Source organism: Cyprinus carpio, unplaced genomic scaffold (assembly GCF_018340385.1).
Source record: "Cyprinus carpio isolate SPL01 unplaced genomic scaffold, ASM1834038v1 S000006701, whole genome shotgun sequence".
Lineage (NCBI taxonomy): Eukaryota > Metazoa > Chordata > Actinopteri > Cypriniformes > Cyprinidae > Cyprinus > Cyprinus carpio.
The window spans coordinates 911,962-928,025 of NW_024879310.1; the positions used below are offsets into that span (position 1 = coordinate 911,962).

Here is a 16,064-nt window from a genome sequence, read left to right on the forward strand (position 1 = left end):
TTTGTATTCCACAAGCCAGGTGTTTACTTTAAATAGACTTAAATTCCATAAATTTTAAATTCAAAACTAATATAAAAACCACACCCTTGACTTTCAAAGATGTTAATATACAATATATTTAACGAGTTTTACACGTTAATACACAGTTTTAAACATTAAAACAAATACAATAAAACTAGACAGTTTTTCTGAGAAAAAAAAAGTGGTGGATGTGTGTTAGCACGTTTTGGGGCTGGGGTGAAAAAACAGAATGATAGATAGAACTGCAAACAGACCTATGTTTCTCGTTTTATCAGTGACGGTTAGTGGGATGCATTAGCAGGATTTTATTAGGTTGTATTTTTTTTGTGACAGGGATCAGTGAACTCTAAAGATAAAGAAGTCATGGATACTCCGCTCTTAAGACTGTTCCCAACTTGCCAAACTCATTTTGTCGACCTCCGACAATTAGTCCCAGATACTTTATCCGTTATTTCAATAATCCGACCTCTCTTTGTTATCAACTTCGTTGATTTTGGATATATGACCTTTTGTTCCAAGGTTTCGAGATGTTTTCGCCACTAAATTCTTGGAAAAAAACTGGAAGCTCCAAATGTCCGTGCTTATAATCTCATATCAGAGACACACAGTATTATTTAGCATGCAGGCAGGATTTAGCATGTTTTCAACTGACCATGGGTGAATTAGACATGAGGATGCACTGATTTTTTCACTTTAATAGTGTGTGTGTGTGTGTGTGGGGGGGGGGGGTATGTTAACGAATGCGATCGCTAAATGAGAATAACCTGGTTGATTCTCGGCAGAGAAGTGACGGGGACATGTCCGGCTCTTACATAAGAAGAACGTGGTCTGAGTTTGCAGCATGTCAATGAAGAAACAGCATAGTATTATTTAGCATGAGCAGGATTAGCATGTTTTCAACTGACCATGGAATACACTGATGATGCCTGAGTTTTCAATTTAATAGTGTTTGTGGTGTGTGTGTGGCGTGGGGGGGGGGCCGGGGATTAACGAATGGATCAAAGAGTAGCCAGGTACATCCAAGGACAGCAATTCATGAAGACACAGCTGTTTGAAGCAGTAGGCTTCTGTAGAACTGTTACCCAATCTTAGTTCATTCAAAATGGTTAAACAGAATTATTTGCTGTGAAGTTCATTACATCCTTTTGGTGGAAGTTGTGTTTAATCATAGTTCACTTCTTCAGCATTTGACCAAAACTTGGTAATCTCTTTCCATGTGAGGCGTTTGATTAACTAAGACAACCATAGATTGTATTGGCGGGCACATTTGTGAAGGAAGCACTTGGTCAAATAATTTACTTGCACTAAACGTGACTAAAAGATAGCAAAAACAGTTGCTGTTCACATTGTGGTAGATTTAGTTGCCCTGCATTTAATATCTTAAAAGTGTTTTTTTTTTTTTTTTTGGACACAGCTGTTTTAAATTTTGTTAATGCAAATGAATCACATTAATTTTGTATAAGTTAATACCACTAAGTGGTAAACAATGCTAAGCCGCCAACTGAAGCACCTTTCAAAAATACGTGTCAATTTCTATGTAAGAGCATCTCCACTGAATTCATGGACAATATCAATCAACTGCTTAATCTGACATCAAGAACAACAGAAGGCCTCACAACCATAAATGACCAGATCACTTACAAAATTACAAATAGTGCAACATTCAGCGCTTTACAAGCACAGTTTTAAGTCAGTGTAACAAAGCCATTTGAAGCCACTGTTACATGCAACACTGGCAACAGGAGTTCACAGTGCAAAACCTGAATCTAAATCTGCTATGCACGGACACCAGGCTCCCACCATCAGCGCATGGAAAGGACGGACCATTTTTATGCAACTCCTATTGTAGTTTGTCGAGAAACGGAATGGTGACTAGATGACATAATTAATGCTAATAAAACACATTTGAAAGTAATACTGCTTTCAGATTTGGAAACTAAGGACACTTACATTAAGAATGACAAGGTGTTTTTTTCAGACTTTTTAAAAGTACATGTGCATCAATATTTGACAGTTTTTTTTAACTGAAGTAACTATTGTTACACATTAAGGAATGAAGACATCATGTCCTGTGGGCGAATTTACGGAAAAATATGTAAACCCAAAACAGAACCTGTAATTCTCTGATTACTTGTTTAGGTCCTTCAGCTGCTTTGTAATGCACATCAAACTAAATACAAGACATTTAAAGAAGTAGTTCATCAAAACACAAAATTACATCTATAGTCGTTGGTACAGTTTTGGGACTAGACTTCCATTATACGAACAAAAAAAAAAACATCTTAAAAAAGTTTTATATTCCACAAAAAAAAAAAAAAAAAAAAACAAAAAAAAAAAAAAAAAAAAAAAGAATTACAGAATTGGATGGCTGAGTATAAGTACGAATGACGAATTGTCATTTGATAAAAAAGAAAGAAAAAAAAACCTGCCCATTTTTGCTGATTCCTGACTTTTCTTGGCTTTATGTCCGCATGAACCACTAATTAGAGGTTGTGAACAGCAGACATTACATTTAAAGGTTAACAAGTTGGCTGGAGCACACGTGCACCTACGCATTACCGTGACACCAGGACGCAGATGTGATGAATTTCATACTTACAGAGAAAACTTGTGGAAAAACAGGCTTTATCTTAGAGATAAGGCCGATACAGCCTCTAAAGCATCTCTGAAGAAGGTGTGAAGCAAAATTATCAAGTGCACATGTGCACAATAAGGGAATGTGTGTAAACTCATGGTATATCAAGACTGTAAGGCCAGAAACGCTTAATAGGATAGTGCAGAAATGATCAGCGCAGTCCATCTGTAAGAGCTTTGCCCAAAGCTGAAGTGGGAACAAGGTGGATAAAAGTTGGAGAACTTGCAACTAATTCAGATCCTGTATGTTGGGCTTTAGAGATTGGACTTGTGGTTTGATAAAACACAAAACATGTGGCCGTTAATCAATGCCTGCCCGGATCTGCGCAGTGTGTCCCAGAAACAGCGAAAGCAAATTGGTGCCAGACACAGGCTGTCATGAATTCAAATCCACACTTTCTTGATCACATGTTCCTGCCTGTATTTCCACCTAATATTTTAACCGATCACGTTTGTATGAGATACGTATGTATGTAGGCCAGTGTGTTTATGTGGCAGGCTGCACCCAGCACATCTCTATGGGGCAGTTCAGCGTTTTTGGAAAGGCTGTTGCAGAAGGTTTCTGAAAGTCCCATAGATGCCTCAGGGGACGAGAAACTCGATAAGCAGATCCCAGATCAGTACACAAGAGCCTGCCACAATAGAAACCCAAGTCCCAGGAGGTCACAAGCACAGCTACATCCGATACACATCTGTTATATCAGACCCAGGGAAGTTACTTTTAACATTCCTTTGCACTTTAAAAATTCAAAGGAAAAGTTTTGAAGCAAATTATAACTGCTTGCTCTAGGCAGTAAAAATGAATGAAAATTCATCACACTCAATTTGAATTAAAATTCAATTCCACTTTCTGAGAAACATAAAAATTATGCATTCTGTTGTAAATAAAAAAAAAAAGCATAATGAAAATTTAATGAATGAACTGCAGCCTATTACTTCGTATAGTAACAATAAAGAAGTGTGTAGCCAAACTCATGGTATATCAAGACTGTAAGGCCAGAAGCAGCTTAATAGGATAGTGCAGAAATGATCAGTTTAGTCCATCTGTGAAAGCTTTGCCCAAAGTTGAAGTGGGGAACAAGGTGGATAAAAGTTGGAGAACTTGCAGCTAATTCCAGATCCGGTATGTTGGGCTTTTAGAGATTGGACTTGTGGTTTTATTAAACACAAAAACATGTAGTCGTTAATCAATGCCTCGCCCGGATCCTGGCGCCCAGTGTGTCCCAGAAACATGAATAGCAAATTGGTGCCAGACACAGCCTGTCAGTGAATCCAAATCCACACTTTCTTGATCCACATGTTCCTGCCTTGCATTTCCACACACCCTACATATTTTAACCCGATCACGCTTTGTAAGAGATCTGCACGATAGCCATGTAGGCAAAGTGTGTTTATGTGTTCAATCTGCCCCAACACATCTATGGTGGCAGCTTCTCAGCGTTTTTGGACAGGCTGTGCCCAGGGAAGTGTTTTTCTGAAAGTCCCCCATCGGATGCCCCCAGGGACTAGAAACCTGAGCAAGCAGATCCCCAGATGCAGTACACAAGATGCCTGCAAAATATAAACAGTCACAGGAGGTCACAAGCACAGCTACATCCTGAACACACATACTGTATTATCAAGACCCATGGGAAAGATTACTTTCTTAACATTACTTCTAAGCTTATTAAAAAATTCAAAGGAAAAGGTTTTGAAGCAAATTTATAACTGCTTGCTCTAGGACAGTAAAAATGAATGCAAATCATCACACTCAATTTGAATTCAAATTCAATTCCACTTTCTGAGAAACATAAAAATTATGCATTCTGTTGTAAATAAAAAAAAAAAGCATAATGAAAATTTAATGAATGAACTGCAGCCTATTACTTCGTATAGTAGTAAAATAAAATAAAATAAAAATACATCTATTAATTAATAATAAATAAATTTAAAGTGTATTTATAAATTAATAATTGAATGAAATGTAATTATTTAATAAATAAATAATGCATTTAATAAATACTGAAATGTAGTTAATAAATCAATAATACAGACATTTCATAAAGTATGTATTATCCATAATGAATTCATCATAAATATATATTGGACAATTATTCATAAATGAATAAAAATTAGGTGTAAGGGTAGTAGTGAGTAGTATCCAAGTATTATCATGTATGTCTTCTTCTTCTACTTAATAGTTCTACTTACATACTAAATAATAATAATTTTAAAATAATTCTTTTTTTTTAATCTTTCAAAATAAGACACTATCTAGTCAGTAATTCTGTAAATTAGCTCTTTAAAGGGTTAGTTCAGCCGAAAACTATAATTATGTCATTAATGGACTCCCCCTCATGTTCGTTCCAAACCCTTGGAGGAACTCCGTTCATCTTCGAAACCACCGTATAAGATTTTTTTCAGTTCTAGTCCGAGAGCTTTCTTGTCACTCCATTGAGAATGTATGTATACTTGGTCCACGTCCAGAAAAGGTAATAAAAACATCATCAAAGTAGTAGTCCATGTGACATCGGAGGGTCAGTTGGGAATTATAGACGCATCAGAAAACTAAAATTTGTTCCAAAAATAACAAAAATGAATGAACTTTATGCCGCTTTTTCTTTCTCTTCCCCGGGTCCTGTTGTGAGCGCGGTCACGACGCTGTAGTTGAAATCCGCTGACGTTACGCCGCTGCTGATGTGTTTTTCTTTGTTATTGGCGCGACCAGAGAAACACGTAAGCAGCGTCGTACGTCAACAGTCACAGCAGTCGCGTCACAAAAGACCGGAAGAGGGGGAAGATAAGAAAAAGCGGAATAAAAGTCGTAATTTTTGTTATTTTTGTTCTCGAACAAAAATGTATTTTCGATACGTCAGTAAATTGCTAAATGAACCCCCCTTGATGTCACATGGACTACTTTGATGATGTTTTTTATTACCTTCTACGACGGTGGACAGTATACCGGGACATACATTTTAACATGGAGGAGACAGACACTCTCCAGCAGTATGCTCGGCACTAAATCTAAAATATCTTAAACTGTGTTCTAAGATGAACCGGAGGTCTTCCGGATTTTGAACGACATGCGGGTGAGTCATTAATGAACATAATTTTAAATATTTGGGTGAACCTAACCCTTTAACGTCTGCGTGGACCGGGAATTGCGACCTGACTTGACTTTAGATGCCATTTTATTGCTTTCCATCAAAAGGCCCAAAGTAGTGAAGATGCATTCGATGCTGCCTTCAAAAACCGACCAGATTTAGGAATTTGGACATGCCTGGTTGCCTTTCACCCTCTGTATACTGTCGGCTAAGGACCCATCCTCATAAAGCAAAGACACCTAAGGCGAATGAGTACGTGATTGTAACAGCATCTGCATTCCTCGGGACATTTTACAGGCAGACTACCGCCATTGTTCTAGAAGTCAAAGAGCAGCTCTCTTGAAAATTCACGCCAGTGAGAATAAAATCATGCATTCACACTGTGGTAATAATAGTCTAACACAGATGTCACCGAGGCTCCTGCTAACACCACACAGTAGGTATCTTTGAAAGAACATTTTTTTTGCTTTGCTTTTTATCAGCATCGCTTACTTCACTGTGCCATAACAAGAGGATAGTAAGTAAATCACAACCTGACCATTTTAACCATTAAAGGCCACCATGTTCACTAGGCCATGTCTGCTTGCCTCATGACATATTTATGCACGTGTAAGCCACCCCCCCCCCAATTTCACAAAAAAAACCCCAGTAACAACACTGAAAATGCTACTATTTTTGCTCTATTTTTAAAAACTATATGGAAAGTCCACATCAACGTTATTGACCTCATATGGATATTTAAATAGGAATGTTTTGGAGTGTGACATAATTTCATAAATGACAGCGGTGCTGATTTCTATCGCCATCTGTTAGTACTCAAACACACATTGTTTATTGTGTGGTCCTGAAAAAGAATCAACAACCATCTGCCAGAATATCCTTGTCCTTCTCCGAGCCCAGAAATATCAGAAGATCAGATGCTGTTTAAAAACACAGAAGCACACAATAAACTCCGCAAACTCTGTCAAGGAACCCAGAGAGGTGCTGGACACCGCCACCAAAACTACTGATGAAGAACAGTCATTTTCTTGTTTTCCCTGAACTTCTCTTGTTTATGTTTTGATGGATTGATTCATCTCCTCAGCAGTGGGTTCCTTGTGGTGTTACTAAACAGCTGTTTGTCTGAATCACTTTTCAGTTTTTTTTTTTTCTTATTTCTAGTTTTCCAAAGCAAGCTTGATTGCAAAATTTAGAAGCTTGTTTTTTCCAAGCTCTAATTTTACTCAATCCATCCAAAACCAAATGCTAAAAAGAGTTTGAATCGGAAATGTTGACTGAGAAGTTCAAATTCAGCCGGATTAAAATACCGCATGATTGGGCTCTTAATTTTTCTTCATATTTTAACACATTAATGCATTCAGTTGCTTTTTTATTCTGAATAAATTACTGATCTATCCAGTCACTTTAAAGAGGTTGAAAAAACTTATCAGATTATGCCATTTTACAAAAGATCTTTTCTTAATTGTCCGTGGAAATCTCGGTATTTGTACTAGTAGTAGGTAGCAGGTCAGTGCTATTTTACATTAATATCATTTACATACTATTATAGTGTTAATAATATTTGAAATCAGTGTTTTATTTTTATAAATCCATTTTCACTTTAGTTATTAATAGTCATTATTTATTTTTATTTTGTTGTTTGGTTTTGTCATGTTTAGTAGTTTTACCTCATGTTGTTTTTTTTGTATTAGTTTATTTATTTTAGTACATCAAAGTAAACAATCAAAATGAGAAATGTTGCCTTTGCAATTAGCTGAAATACAGTGTTTTAGATTTTATTTTGAGCAACATTTTTTATTCGGTTTTAGTTTAGTTTTAGTTAACTAGTTTAGTCCAGTTTGTAGTTCATTTTGTTTTGTTTTTTGCAGTCTCTCATGCCTCACCAAGGCTACATTTTAAAATAATATAATAGAGTAAAAATATAATAGAAACAGTGATATTGTGAATATTAGTACAATTTACTGGTTGCTATTTTTAGTATATTTTAAAATATAAATTTATGACCAAGCTGAATTTTCAGCATCATTACTCCAGTCTTCAGTGTTCACATGATCATTCTTACTATGCTGATTTGGCACTGCAAGAAACATTTATCATTATAATCAATCTAATCAAATCAAAAAAAAAAAAAAAAAATTCAGGATTCTTCGTTGTGAATACAAAGTGAAAGCTGAAAAACATTTATTTGAAATATCAATTTATTTGAAATAGAATTTTTGTAAAATTACAAAGTCTTTGCTGACGACTTGTTTTGAATTTAATGTGTCCTACTTGATTAAAAGCATTAATTTCTTAAAAGAAAAAATCTCCAAAATTTTGAACAAATAGTGTATAAGTGCATATTATGTGGCGTCTCACTTTGGCAGTAGTTTCATAAGGCACTGCAGAGCCTGCTCTCTGCTAGCCTGTTTCTGCTGCTGGCTGCGGTGGGGGTCTGGGTTTGAGCCGGCACAGGACTTCCTCCAGGCCAGATGGCCTCCTGCAGCACCCGCCAGTATAAATCACCCAATACTGCGCACAGGTCAGGTTAACTACACCACCTCCAGCCACTGCAGGGCAATCACAAACAACTATTTATTAGGAAGCTATCAGAAGCATTCAGAACATTGATTGACCATGCCGTTTTTTCACAGAAACTTCAGGATAACATTCAGCATTGTGCTGGATGAATTGGACTGTGATGATTGTGCTGCAGGCCAAACAGCACCAATACATGCCTCCAAAAAACATGTTGTGATTTAAAATATATTCAAAAAGTCTACCAAATGGAAAGGAAAAGTCAAAGAGAACATCATGTGGTTTGGACTGCGACTTGCTGAAGGACATCTGTGAACAGATTGCAGTTCACATGTGCCACTGTAATGTACTTTGTCTAATTCCAGTTAAAATCTAGGACAGGCCGCATCTGGATAGAAAAATAAAATAAAAATAATTTTTGAAATGATCATCCAGTTGTAATTTTAGTATAATTGATACACTATTACAGTATTTGTTAATATTTTGAATTAAGATTTAATCAAGAGTTAGTAATTTGTTGTGTCTTTGTCTTTTTTAGAGGGGAGGGGTTTTTCAAATAGGTGCCTTTCATGCCATGTAAGGTCAAAAAACACTTTTGTTTTTTTTCAAAATATGCATTTAATATCATCTAATTTTTGCCACGATTTCGTTCAAAGCAGTTCTAAGTGATTCAGTCTCTCTCTAACTCCCTCCTTTATACGTGAGCCTACTCTGCGCTGAATTGGTTCAGATGGCCCAGGTCTGTTTGTGATTGAGCGACAGTGTAAAGCGCAATGTCGGGGAGTAAACCGATATCGCTGTTTCTGTAGTTCCATATTTTGAATCCACGGATAGACGATAAAAATCATCATCTATTATTTATCATAACTACAGGTTTGGATTCAGTGGGAGCAAGCTTGGTTTCAAACCCAAACTGGGCCCTCCACCTGCAGGGCATCATTTTTTCCACATCCCAATTCCGTGCGCCCAACTTTCATACCGTCCGACACTCGACCATCCACCCCACGACAACCTCCTACCATCGGCTGTTCAGACGATAAGCGAGACACTCTTACTGCGCCACGCACCATACACTTTGTTTATCATGACTTTTTGCTTTTTTCAGCACTTTTGTGCACTTGCGATGTTAAGTTACGAGCTCATTAACACACTGCATTGAAATGCAAAATTCGACGAAATGAGGCTAATGAAAATGATGTTAAAGTTTTTATTACAATACTGTGCAAAGGTCATATGCAAAAGTCCAGTTTCATCTGTTTCTTCATCGTAATCCAGACAGATTTGATGATGGTGAGACTCAGAGCACCATGGGGCTTTTTTTTTTTGTTCCAGATACTGAATATTTTGTTTTCCTAACTGACACACTACGCCCAAAAGATTAGAAAATTAGCTAGACCAACACCATTCTTTTGGGGTGGAAAAATACTAACTTGCCCCAAGACTTTAATAAAATCTTAAACCCATATTAAGTATATATTTCAGTTTTAATGGTTTTTTTAAATAATAAAAGTTAATGACCCACAAGGTTCTAGAGAATCGTTGTTTTTGTTTTTTTTGTTCCCAAGTTAAACACTAACTTTTAACTTGAAGCCACCAATTCATGCCAAAAAACACTGTTTTTTGTTTTTTGTTTTTTGCAACACAATTTTTTTGCCAAACACCACACCACAGACAATGTTTTTTCTGCATAGAAAAAACCTAGTATTACAAAAATTAGTGTGAGGTCGCTAAATGAGAGTCTCAAACAACACGGTCTGTGTGAATGGCGTTTTTTTTTTTTTGAATTTTTTTATAACCCCCTACCCTTTTTCCAAATAAATAATACTTCCTCCAAAAAAAAATGTGTGTCTCTTTAATAAAGAAGACTGATTTTTATGGTAGTCAAAGAGACACCATTATGTCACCGCCTCAACACACTAATAAAAAAACCAGTTGTTTATGGGTTGAAACAAGTCGGACGAAAAAAGTCACACAAATTCATAAATGGCTTTATAAATATACAACCCCATTTAGGGCTTTTTAATCCTACAACGCAACTGGTGAAAACAAGTTGCTTTTTTTCACCCTTGAGACCCTTCTTCCTCCTCATGACAATACTAAGTGTTGAAAGTGGAAACCCAGGAAGTTTTTTCCCAATGTTGTCCAACGATTGATTTAAATCTGTCCCTGCCTCTTCGATTTACAGAAGCTGGTTTTTTATTTTGAGACCTGACCCTCCCTTTTGGAAGTGCCACAAAATGCCCTTTACATGGTGGAATGGTGAGCCCAAGATGCAAGAGAACTTTCTTTTTGGTCATGGCCTTTACCTCCATTGCCAAAAAAATTCCAGTTTTTTGAAAGCTCAATATTTTTGTTTTTTCTTAAATACTGAGAAATCTTGGACATACAGCTTTTCCCCCCCCTCCCTGGTGGGGGTTTTCCAGTCCCCCAAAAACATGCAATCATCTTCCTTCTATGTTTTTTTTTTTTTGTTGACAGAGGGAAATACAGTTGTTGTGGTGAAAGCAATAATGGCAAAAGTCAAAGTCTGCTCCCACTTCAGGGCTATGTGTCCCCCTAGTAATAGCTCGCCTTTTAGACTCTCAATTCAGAAATGATTGGTATTTGTGTTTCCCCCCATTTGGCCCATTAAAACACAATTTATGGTTCAAATTGCCAATGACCCCAGTAACAACCATGGACCATGAAGTCTGATTTGCTTTGCCATTTCCTACCTACTTGCCAGAGATCTTTTTTTCTTATGGACTTTAAATGGGTTTTTTAGTTTTTTCAACCAAAATCGAAAAATTTTTTGCCTATACATTTTTCTCCATCCTTCCCAAGTTCATCCAAAAGGTGGAAAAAATATGAACCACTTTCTTCCCCTGTTTCAGACGAATCCAGTCGGAGTTTATAAAAAATTTGTCCCCCCCTTTTTTGATCTTTCAAACCTGTTTTTTACACTGGCCACTCAGCGGGTTTTTTTTGGCAGTGGGGCAATCATGCCAAAATAGTGAAATAAAAAAAGTGCCCCATCCATAATAAAAAAAAAAAAAAGTGTATCCACATGGCTTCCCAAGGGCGGGTGGAAACCAAAGGTCCCTCACTTGATGGAAAAAATCAATGCCATTTTTTTTGGTAAATAAGAAAAATTATCCCATACGCTCATGTTAAAAAATATCCCATATGCCCAGGGTGAGTCATTTGTAGGGGGCTAATTTTTTTTTCATTTTTTTGGTGTGAACTAACCCTTTAAAATTTGGAACAACAAAACTGTCCTACAATAAGTAAAAAACAAAAAAAAAAAACCCCTCAAAATCCCTGTTTGTTTTTCCCCAACTAGTAGGATTGCGCTATTTCTGTTCCATGACAAAATGTGTATTTTGAAGAGCCTACAAGTAGGTTTTAATACAATTTTTTTAACGTCAGTTTGTTTTAATTGGTTTTTTTTTTTTTTTTAATTAGGTTTTTTATTTTTCCTCCTTAAATGAACATTTAAAAAAGTTGGCCTCTTGCTAATAAAAGGTTGGTCCCCCATTCAAAATTTTCTAAGCTTGCTGCCCAAAACAAGACAAGTTACTAAGTCAGCCCTGCAGTTCTGAAAAGGCTTTTACACCGGTTCCTTGACTTGAGGATTGTTACGTAATTCCTCAACGAAGCCTCCCGCCATGGATGTAAGGTGAATTTGGAACCCAAAAACACTAGCTGTTCCCAAACAACAAGTGGAGCCATTTTAATTTCATTAATGTTTCCCCCCCCGTGTTTTGCCAGTTTATAAAGGGCAAGTTAACATGTGGTCTGGCAAGGCCTTTTGACAGAGACCGTGGCAAGCATTAGAGGGGGGAAGATGTTTTTTTCTCAAGCCAACAGGAGTGGAAAAAACCAAGGGAGGCCTGGAGCCTCAACTGGGAGCCCAATTTCAAATTTTAAACCCCCCTTTTCCAGATTTTTTTTCCCAAATGTGAAATCTTTCCGTTCCCCCCTTCTGACACTCCAAAAATATAAACATGGAAATAAATAATATTCCATTCAGAGCCCCCCTGCCTTGATCGTGCTCCTCACATAAACTTTGGAAAAACTGATGTTTGGAACGTTTTCCTCGCTGATTCCCCTATTTTATTTGACTTCCCTTCATAACCTCTAATTCTAGGGACAATGGCTGACAAAGAAAGCATCCCGAACAACCATGATGCCACCACTGCCCAAAACCACGCTTTTTTCTCAGTTGGGATGGTGGGCTTTTTTTTCCTGATGGTTTGGCCCCCTTACACCAGAAATCAAGCCCATGGGTAGGACATGTAGTTCCCTGATTGGCAAAAAAAGACCACCAGAAACCTTCCATCCAGCCTTTGGGCTTTTTCAGAAGTCCTTTCCACAGCCCTACCTTACACACAGTAGCCGAGAAATTTGTCATTTGATACACATGTGTTTTTTAACAGTGGCCTTTCTGCTTTTGCCCACCTCTTGGTCCCCACCCAATTTTCATTAAGCTGGTGACTGGGTGAGGTCAGTGGGTTTTTTGTAAGCATTTTTCCCTAATTAATTCCCCTGTGGCCCACTGAAGCCAGTTTAACTCTTCAGAGTGTCCCACTGATTCCTTCCTTTTTTGGTGTCCCTTTTCTTACCACAGTTCACTTTTTTTCACGTTCCCTTATAATCCAAACTGGATTTCAAACTTTTCCACTCCAAGGAATTTAATAAATCAGTGACTTTTTTGGGAAATCCGCTCTTGTATCCAGTGCCCCCTGGTGGCTTTTTTTTTCCATTTGTTTTATTTTCATTTGGACTTTTGTTTTTTTATGTACTTTGTTTTTTCATGCTTTAACGTTTCCTGCGCCAACAAATTCTGACCGTCCCAGATTTGCCAAATGACCCCCTTTCACAGATAGAGGTTCCCAAATTTCTACCTACAAATAATCACCACAAAAAAAACCAACTGGCACTTTAAAAAAAATTGGTTTTGGCGAAATTCTAACAGTAAAGTTGTTCAGCCGTTTTAACCTTAATCACTGTTTTTCCCTTTCCCCCCCCGTTAATTTTTTTTTTTTCTTTTCTCAAGTTAATGTTTTTCTTTAGGGTTTTTTTTATGTTTAATGTTTATTAAATTCCCATTTTTTAATTGCATCATTGTAGTGTCACGTGTTTACCCAGAATGATGCGTGTTTTAGCAGGTTTTGGTGGAATGACACTGTGTCACATAAAATATTTAGGTATTTTTTCCCCCTTCTTTTTTGTTTACTGCCAGTAAGAGATTAGGAAAGTGTCAATATAAAAGGGAGTGGAATACTGGTTATTTATTTTTAAGATCACCGTTCTATGAAAATATTTTTTTGTTGGGTTATTACAGTGTTAAGTTGAAACATTTTTTCCACAGGCTTTTTTATGTGTTTAAACAATTTTAACCATTTGTTAAGTTTTTTATTTACCTTCCTATCAGAATTTTATATATGGAAATTTTTGATTAAACTAAAACTAGCCAACTTGGTTGTTTAGTTACTAAAATAGTTCTTTGATTAGAATTTTTAATTTTCTTAAACCTTTAAACAAACAGTAACTGTTCCCCCAAAGAAAACTATAATTACGGATGCATGAAATATTAAAATTTTGTTTGTTTTTTGATATCCTATTAAATTATTCAGTTTAATTTTTGGTCCCAATAGCCACTTTGTCCTTGTTTTAAAAAAAAAAAAAAAACCTCTCCTAGCAGAAATTTTTATGACACAATTTTTATTTTTAATTTTTGGTTTTGTTTTTTTGAGTTTCTTTTGTTAATGAGAGAAAGAATGACAAGCCCTTTTTTGAAAATAACTGTAAAAATAACAAAGCAATCCTTCTGCTGTGTTTTTTTTTTTTTTTTTACTTTAAACATTATTTTTTAGTTTTGTTGGATTTTTGAACATTAATTAGATGGGTCTTTAGCCCGCCAAGAGAAGCCTGTTAAAAATTTTAAAAAAAATCTTTCAGATTGTTTCATAATCCATTTTGAAAATATAATAACATGTTTTAACTTTATTAAATAGAACCTACACAATTTATTAAAAAGTGGTTTTTTTCCATTTTTGTTTTTGAAATTTTACATTCATGTAAGCCAACAGAAACACAAGTATCGTAAAATGTTTTATTTGTTTGGGTATTTTTACTTTTTTCATTTTTTTTTATTTACAAGGTAAGCCCCTACAGAATTTTTCCACCCTAAATACAATAATACGCCTTTTACAGGACATCCCATTAGGAAACCCGGGGGGAAGCTGTGCTTGCTGTCAAAATCTAGTGACCATGCTGCAAACTTAGTCGCACACAGGGACACATCCATAATATGTAAGACATTTCTCAAAAAATTTAAATGCCCGTGTAGCCCGAAACAAGTGGAATCCCTAAATCATCATTTTCCCAGGGAAAGTGTTCACATTCAAGAATGACCAAAAACACTCGCTTTTTACGTGATCTTATCACTAGGCACAACCCTGAGTACAACAAATTTCCCTCTATATCGGGAAAATGGCATAACCGAGCATCAATTTTTTTTTCAATTCCGATAACGTTAATATTGTGCATTCCTACCCTAAAAACTGTCAACAACTCTGAAATACATTTAGAAGGTGGACAGACAGACTTTCAGACAGGACTTAACGACAGACAGACATTTTTAGAAAGGTGACAGACAGCCAGACAGACAGCAGCCAGACAGCAGACAGCAGACAGACAGACAGACAGCCAGACAGACAGACAGCAGACAGACAGCAGACAGACAGACAGACAGACGACAGACAGCCAGACAGGAACAGACAAGACAGACAGACAGACAGAAGACAGGATAGATAGATAGATAGATAGATAGATAGATAGATAGATAGATAGATAGCTAGGATAAGATAGGGATAGATGATAGATAGGCTCTCATTTTAGGTAAAAACATGGGGAACTAACCTGAAGACTCGCAAACAATACACAGTCCCCTAGTACACTGAAATTGCCACACAGAGACAAAAAATCGATTCCTCGTTGCAGTTTTTGTCCCCTGTGTAAACAGGTGTGTCCCCCCCCCACTGGTGCCAGACTAATTTATTCCAGAGATTTTTTTCCCCTTTTTGTTCCCCAAATTAGAGGCAACAAAAAAGGAAATCCCAAATTGCAGCTTCCTGCCCCCCTTTTCCTTACCAACTGGAACTTAATTAAACCCCCTTTATGGGCACGCCAAGAACCTGAACTGGCAATCATGTTTGCAAAACTTGTGGAAACTAATCCAACGCTCTGGTTTTTTTTTTTGTGTGTCCCATGGCTTTTTTTTTTTAAACAAGCTAGCAGGTCCCCCCCTGTTCAAAACCGCAGAGGAAATTTGTTTTTGGACCCCAAAAACAAATTTGGTCTTTTCCCAAGTAAACAAAATTAACTTGGGATTGATACTTCAGATTAATCTATTCTCTATGGCACAACTATTGCAAAACCAATTTGCATACTTTTCACCTCGGAGGCCACAAATTTCCTTAAGCTAAAAACCTAATTTGTTTTTTTTGTTGTTGTTTTTTTTTGGCTGGGAGTAGCCAATCTTGTGGTTTTAACAGGTACATTTTTTGGTTTGATGTAAGGAATGCATCTCTGGAGGCAATTATTTTCTCCAAAGAAGACCAGTTTGTTATGAACACCAAACTGTAAACTGGTGGATATGAAGATGAAAGCAGCATTACTGAATTTTGTTCCATAAGGACCCCGAGTAAACTGGCCCTCAAATTCTCCTTTTATGTTCAAAAAATACTTACGAAAAACCGGCGCAGCACTCCTCTGCAAGCAACTAGTTTTTCCTTTCTTAGCAAAAGAAAATGGGTTAACTCT

At 36.6% G+C, this 16,064-nt stretch overlaps 1 pseudogene; it reads right to left on the minus strand.

The window, feature by feature from the left end:
- Positions 1-3,142: 3,142 nt before the first annotated feature.
- LOC122144513 overlaps positions 3,143-16,064 on the minus strand; it is a 28,083-nt pseudogene continuing 15,161 nt past the window's right edge.